This window comes from Nycticebus coucang, chromosome 3 (assembly GCF_027406575.1).
Source record: "Nycticebus coucang isolate mNycCou1 chromosome 3, mNycCou1.pri, whole genome shotgun sequence".
In the NCBI taxonomy this organism is placed as follows: domain Eukaryota; kingdom Metazoa; phylum Chordata; class Mammalia; order Primates; family Lorisidae; genus Nycticebus; species Nycticebus coucang.
In genome coordinates this window covers 57,891,275-57,899,512 of record NC_069782.1, presented here as the reverse complement: position 1 = coordinate 57,899,512, position 8,238 = coordinate 57,891,275, and positions in this window count along the sequence as shown.

Below are 8,238 nucleotides of genomic sequence, written 5' to 3'. Positions count from 1 at the left end.
ACAGAGAAGTAGATGTCTGGAACAGAATAGAGAACCAAGAGATGAATTCAGCTACTTACTGTTATTTGATCTTTGACAAGCCAATTAAAAACATTCAGTGGGGAAAAGATTCCCTATTTAACAAATGGTGCTGGGTGAACTGGCTGGCAACCTGTAGAAGACTGAAACTGGACCCACACTTTTCATCATTAACTAGGATAGACTCTCACTGGATTAAAGATTTAAACTTACAACATGAAACTATGAAAATACTAGAAGAGAGTGCAGGGAAAACCCTTGAAGAAATCGGTCTGGGTGACTATGTTATGAGGAGGACCCCGCTGGCAATTAAAGCAGCTTCAAAAATACTTTACTGGGACCTGATCAAACTAAAAACTTCTGCACAGCCAAGAACACAGTAAGTAAAGTAAGCAAACAGCCCTCAGAATGGGAGAAGATATTTGCAGGTTATGCCTCCAACAAAGTTTTAATAACCAGAATCCACAGAGAACTCAAACGTATAAGCAAGAAAAGAACAAGCGAGCCCATCGCAGGCTGGGCAAGGGACTTGAAGAGAAACTTCTCTGAAGAAGATAGGCGCATGGCCTACAGACATATGAAAAAATGCTTATCATCCTTAATCATCAAAGAAATGCAAATCAAAAGTACTTTGAGATATCATCTAACTCCAGGAAAATTAGCCTATATCACAAAATCCCAAGACCAGAGATTTTGGCATGGATGTGAAGAAAAGGAAACACTTCTACACTGCTGGTGGGAATGCAAATTAGTACATTCCTTTTGGAAAGATGTTTGGAGAACGCTTAGAGATGTATAAATAGATCTGCCATTCAGTCCTATAATTCCTCTACTAGGTATATACCCAGAAGATTAAAAATCACATCATAACAAAAATATTTGTACCAGAATTTTTATTGCAGCACAATTCATAATTGCTAAGTCATGGAAAAAACCCAAGTGCCCATCGATCCACAAGTGGATTTATAAATTGTGGTATATGTACACCATGGAATATTATGCAGCCTTAAAGAAAGATGGAGACTTTACCTCTTTCATGTTTATATGGATGGAGCTGGAACATGTTTTTCTTAGTAAAGTATCTCCAGAATGGAAGAAAAAGTACCCAATGTACTCAGCCCTACTATGAAACTAATTTATGGCTTTCACATGAAAGCTATAACCCAGTTATAACCTAAGAATAGGAGGAAGAAGGAAAAGGGGGAGAGTTGTGCAGACGGAGGTTGATTGGTCGGATTACACCTGTGGTGCATCTTACAAGAGTATATGTGAAACTTAGTAAATGTAGACTGTAAATGTCTTAACACAATAACGAAGAAAATACCAGGAAGGCTATGTTAACCAGTGTGATGAAAATGTGTCAAACGGTCTATAAAACCAGTGTATGTTGCCCCATGATCGCATTAATGTACACAGGTATGATTTAATACTAAAAAAACAAAATTTTCAGATTGTATGTGAAACCAGCACATTGTACCCCTTGACTGCACTAATGTACACAGCTATGATTTAATAATAAAAAGAAGAAGAAGAGTGTGTTGGAACTTTATCCAGGTTAACACAAAAATGTAAAGTCTCCATATTTTTGAATGGATTAATAGTATTCTATTGTACACATACACCACAGAAGTTTGTTAATCCATTCTGGGTTGGTGGGCATTAGGTTGTTTCCACATCTAGGTGATTGTAAATTGAGCTGTGATAAACAGTCTAGTGCAAATGTTCTTATGATAAAATGATATGTTTTCCTACATGTTAACGTAGTATTGGGATTGCAAGATTAAGTGGGAGGTTTAATATGACTTTTTTGAGGATTCTCCATACTTTCTTCCAAAAAGGCTGTATTAGTTTGTAGTCCTACCATCAGTGTAAAAGTGTTCCCTCCTTTCCACATCAACTGTAGCCTATACCACTTTCAGACTTTGTGATGGGGGCTATTCTCACTGGGATTGGGTGAATATTTCAGAGTGGTTTTGACTTCTATTTCTCTGATGGTCAGAATGATGACCATTTTTTCTAAATGTTTGTTAGCCACTCATTTGTGCTCATCAGAGAAGTTTCTGTTCATATCTCTTGCTGAGTGATAGATGGGATTGTTTACTCTTCTTTTGTTGTTGTTTATTAATTTGAGCTCTCTGTAGATTCTAGTCATCAACCCTTTGACAGATTCATACCATGAAAATACCTTTTCCCATTCTAAAGGTTGTATTTTTACTTCACTTGTTGTGTCCCTACCTGTGCCGAAACTTTTCAGCTCAATTTAGTCCAATTTGCTTATTTTTGTTGTTGTGATTGCTGCTGAAGTCTTTGTCATAAAATCTTTCCCCAGTCCAACATCATCAAGAGTTTTCCCACACTTTCTTCTAAGATTTTATTGTTTCATGCCTTAGATTTAAATCTTTTACACATCTGGAGTCAATTTTTCTAGGCAGTGACTCGTGTGGGTTGAGTTTCAGTCTTATATATGTGGTTATCTAGTTTTTCCAGCACCATCTGTTGAATAGGGATTCTTCCACCCCCACCCCCTTATGCTCTTATTTGGCTTATCAAAGATTAGGTGGCAAGTAGGGACGGGTTTCATCTCTTTATTGTCTATTCTTTTCCATGGTTCTATGTTTCTATTTTTGTGCCAATACCGTGCTACTTTGATTACTGTGGACTTCAAATATAGCCTGAAGTCCAGTAGGACGATAGCTCCACGTTTGTTTTTATTGCTAAGAATAGCATTGGCTATGTGCTTGCTAGAAATTTTATATCCTCTTTGGGAAAATGTCTATTTGATTCCTTCACTCATTTTTAAATTGGGTTATTTGCAGTTTTGTTGATGAAGTATAAAAGCTCTTTATATGCTCTGTATATTAACTCCTTATCTGATTTCATCTTGCTTGACCTGCAAATATTTTCTCCCATCCTGTGGATTGCTTTTCTCTTTGAAAATAATGTCTTTTTAGGACAGGAGTTTTACATTTTGATGTTGTTCAATTTATTTTTAATTTTGTTGCCCTTGCTTTTGGGATCATAGTCAATAAATCATTAACAAATCCAACGTCATGACGATTTTCTTCTGAGAGTTTTCTTCTAAGAGTATTATAGTTTTAGGTCTTACATTTTGGGTCTTGATCCATTTTGAGTTACCATTTTCTCTTTTTGTGGGGATAGAGTCTCACTTTGTTGCCCTCAGTAGAGTGCCACAGCATCATCATAGATCACAGTAACCTGAAACTTCTGGGCTCAAGTGATCCTCTTGTCTCAGCCTCCCAAATAGCTGGGACTAAGGGCCCTGCCACAATGCCTGGCTATTTTTTAGAGATGGGCTCTCACTCTTGCTCAGGCTGATCATGCACTCCTGAGCTCAAGAAATCCAACCTCAGCCTCAGCCTCCCAGAGTGCTGTGATTAGAGGTGTGGGCCACTGTGCTCTACATTTTTGAATAAACATTTGTATATAGTATTAGGTAAAGTGCAGTTTCATTGTTTTGCATGTGGATATCCAATTTTACTAGCATACATCGTTGAGAAGATTGGCTTTTCCCACTGAATGGTCTTGGTGTCTTTGTTGAATAAATTTTGACCATATTCTGAATCTTTTTTTATTTTTTGTTTTTTTTTTTTAATTTTTTTATTGTTGTACATTAATGCAATCAAGGGGTACAATGTGCGCATTTCATATACAATCTAAAATATTCTCATCAAACTCTTCGACATAGCCTTCATGGCATTTTCTTAGTTACTGTATGTAGGCATTTGTATTCTGCATTTAGTAAGTTTCGCCTGTACCCATTCTAAGATGCACCATAGATGTGGCCCCCACCCATTACACCTCCCACCTCCCTTCCCCTTCCTTAGCCCTTTCCCCATAGTCTTGTGCTATAGTTGGGTTATAGCCTTCATGTGAAAGCTATAATTTAGCTTCATAGCAGAGCTGAGTAAGGATACTTTTTCTTCCATTCCCGAGATACTTTGCTAAGAAGACTATGTTCCAGCTCCATCCATGTAAACATGAAAGAGGTAAAGTCTCCATCTTTCTTTAAGGCTACATAATAGTCCGTGGAATACATGTAACAAAATTTGCTAGTCCATTCGTGGGTCGATGGACACTTGAGCTTCTTCCATGACTTAGCGATTATGAATTGGGCTGCAATAAACATTCTGGTACAGATGTCTTTGTTATATTGTTACTTTTGGTCTTTGGGGTATAAACCTAGTAAAGGAATTATAGGATCGAATGGCAGGTTTATTTTTAGGTCAATAAGTATTCTCCAAACATCCCTCCAGAAGGAACGTATTAGTGTGCATTCCCACCAGCAGTGTAGAAGTGTGCCCTTTTCTCCACATCCACACCAACATCTCTGGTTTTGGGATTTTGTTATGTGGGCTACTCTTACTGGGGTTAGGTAGTATCCCAAAATAGTTTTGATTTGCATTTCTCTGATGATTAAGGATGATGAGCTTTTTTTCATATGTTTGTGGATTGTACGTCTGTCTTCTTTAGAGAAGTTTCTCTTCAAGTCCCTTTCCCACCCTGAGATGGGATCATGTGTTCTTTTCTTGCTAATATGTTTGAGTTCTCTGTGGATTCTGATTATTAGACCTTTATCAGAGGTATAACCTGCAAATATTTTCTCCCATTCTGAGGGCTGTCTGCTTGCTTTACTTACTATGTCCTTGGCTGTGCAGAAGCTTTTTTGTTTGATCAGGTCCCAGTAGTGTATTCTTGACACTGCTTCAATTGCCTGGGGAGTCCACCTCATAAAATATTCACCTAGGTCGATTCCTTCAAGAGTTTTCCCTGCACTTTCTTCAAGTATTTTTATAGTTTCATGTCTTAAGTTTAAATCTTTTATCCAGTGAGAGTCTATCTTAGTTAATAGTGAAAGGTGTGGGTCCAGTTTGAATCTTCTACAGGTTGCCAGCCAGTTGACCCACCACCATTTGTTAAATAGGGAATCTTTTCCCCACTGAATGTTTTTAATTGGCTTGTCAAAGATCAAATAATGGTAAGTAGCCAGATTCATCTCTTGATTTTCTATTCTGTTCCACACATCTACTTCTCTGCTTTTGTGCCAGTACCATGGTGTTTTGATCACTATGGATTTATAGTACAGTCTCAGTTCTGGTAGCGTGATTCCTCCTGCTTTGTTTTTATTGCTGAGTAATGTTTTGGCTATTCGAGGTTTTTTCTGATTCCACATAAAACAAATTCCATATAAATTTCAAGATCTTTAAAATATGACGATGGAGCTTTAAAAGGAATTGCATTAAAATTGTATATTGCTTTGGGTAGTACGGACATTTTAACAATGTTGATTCTTCCCAGCCATGAGCATGGTATGTTTTTCCATCTGTTCACATCTTCAGCTATTTCTTTTCTTAAGGTTTCATAGTTCTCTTTGTATAGATCTTTCACATCCTTTGTTAGGTATACTCCCAAATATTTCATCTTCTTTGGCACTACTGTGAAAGAAATAGAGTCCTTGATTGTTTTTTTGGCTTGGTTATTGTTGGTATATATAAAGGCTACAGATTTATAGGTGTTGATTTTGTAGCCTGAGACATTGCTGTATTCCTTGATCACTTCTAAAAGTTTTGTAGTAGAATCCCTAGTGTTTTCCAGATCGTAGAAAAACACTAGAATCCCTAGTGTTTTCAAGATTTACGATCATATCATCTGCGAAGAATGAAAGTTTGATCTCTTCTAACTCTATGTGGATACGCTTGATCACCTTTGCTTCCCTAATTGCAATGGCTAAAACTTCCATTACAATGTTAAAGAGCAATGGAGACAATGGGCAACCTTGCCTGGTTCCTGATCTAAGTGGAAATGATTTCAATTTAACTCCATTCAATAGATATTGGCTGTGGGTTTGCTGTAGATGGCCTCTGTTAGTTTAAGAAATGTCCCTTCTATACCAATTTTCTTAAGTGTTCTTATCATGAAGGCATGCCGGATATTATCAAAAGCTTTTCTGCCTCAATTGAAAGAATCATATGGTCCTTATTTTTTAGTTTGTTTGTGTGCTGAATTACATTCATAGATTTACATATATTGAAGCAGCCTTGAGATCCTGGGATAAATCCCACTTGGTCATGGTGTATAATTTTTTTGATGTGTTGTTAGATGCTGCTTGTTAGGATCTTTTTGAGTATTTTAGCATCAATATTGAATAGTGATATTGGTCTATAATTTTCTTTTCTTGTTGGGTCTTTCCCTGGTTTGGATATCAAGGTGATGTTTTCTTCGTAGAATGTGTTGGGTAATATTCCTTCTTTTTCTATATTTTGGAAGAGGTTTTGTAGTATAGGTACTTGTTCTTTAAAGGTTTGGTAGAATTCTGACGTAAAGCCATCTGGTCCTGGGCTTTTCTTTTTAGGGAGATTTTGTATAGTTGATGCTATTTCAGAACTTGATATAGGCCTATTCAAAATTTCCACTTCATTCTGGCTAAGTCTTGGTAGGTGGCGTACTTCCAGGTATTGGTTGATCTCTTTCAGATTTTCATATTTCTGAGAGTAGAGTTTCTTGTAGTATTCATTAAGGATTTTTTGAATTTCTGAGGGTTCTGTTGTTATTTCATTGTTACCATTTCTGATTGATGATATTAGACATTTTACTCTTTTTTTTCTGTTTAGGTTGGCCAAACGTTTACCTATTTTATTGATCTTTTCAAAAAACCAACTTTTGGATTTATTGATCTGTTGTATAATTCGTTTTCAATTTCATTTAGGTCTGCTCTGATTTTGGTTATTTCTTTTCTTCTTCTGCGTTCGGGGTTGGAGTGTTCTTCCTTCTCCAGTTACTTGAGATGTCCCTTAAGTTTTAACTTCCTCTCTTTCCGTTTTCTTGAGGAAGTCTTGAAGTGCTATAAATTTCCCTCTTAGGACTGCCTTTGCAGTATCCCAGAGGTTCTGGTAATTCGTGTCTTGATTGTTTAGTTCCAAAAATTTGGTGATTTCCTTCTTAATCTCGTCTATAACCCATCTATCCTTCAGCATAAGTCTGTTTAGCTTCCATGTTCTTGTATCTGTATGCAGGTTCCTGTTGTTATTGAGTTCAACTTTTACTCCATGATGGTCTGAGAATATGCAAGAAATAATTTCTATTTTTTTAAATTTGCTGAGGTTAGATTTGTTGCCTAGGATATGTTGGAGTTTGGAGTATGTTCCGTGGGCTGATGAGAAGAATGTGTATTCAGTTTTGTTGGGATGAAATGTTCTGTAGATGTCTGTTAAGTCCAGATGTTGAATGGTTGAGTTTAAATCTAAAATTTCTTTGCTTAGATTCTTTTTGGAGGATCTATCCAGCACTGCTAAAGGGGTGTTAATATCTCCAACTACTGTGGAAGTGGAGGGAATTGACTTGCCCATGTCTGTTAGAGTTTCTCTTATAAATTGAGGTGCATTGTGGTTGGGTGCATAAATATTAATAATAGAGATCTCATCATATTGAGTATTACCTTTAACAAATATGAAGTCTCCATCCTTATCCTTAATTATTTTGGTTGTTTTAAAGCCTATTGCTTCTGCGATCAGGATTGCAATGCCTGCTTTTTTCTGCTTTCCATTTGCCTGGAATATAGATGACCATCCCTTCACCTTGAGTCTATATTTGTCTTTTAATGTAAGATGCGATTCTTGTATGCAGCAGATATCTGGCTTGAGTTTTCGTATCCAGTCAGCCAACCTGTTCCTCTTTAGAGGACAGTTTAAACCATTCACATTAATTGAGAATATTGATAAGCCTTTTGAGAGTCCAGTGGACATTTTTAATCCTTTTGTGACTGTGGAAATTGGAATTTGATCAAAATTTTCTGGGTGGGTTTACTCTTGTGGTGGAGGATTACGCTGGTCTTTATGGAGGATAGGTCTGAGAATATCCTGGAGAGCTGGTTTTGTTATCGCAAATTTCTGCAACGTGTGAATGTCATTGAAGTATTTAATTTCTTCATCATAAACGAAGCTCAGTTTAGCTGGGTACAGGATCCTGGGTTGAAAGTTATTTTGTTTTAGGAGATTAAAAGTCAATGACCATCCTCTTCTAGCTTGAAAGTTTTCAGCAGAAAGATCTGCAGTGATTCTAATATTCTTTCCCTTGTAGGTAATGGCTTTCTTTTGTCTTGCAGCTTTCAGAATTTTCTCCTTCATATTAACTTTAATGAAATTGATTATGATGTGTCTGTCAGACGTCTTATTCAGTTTGACTCATGCTGGAGTTCTGAAACTG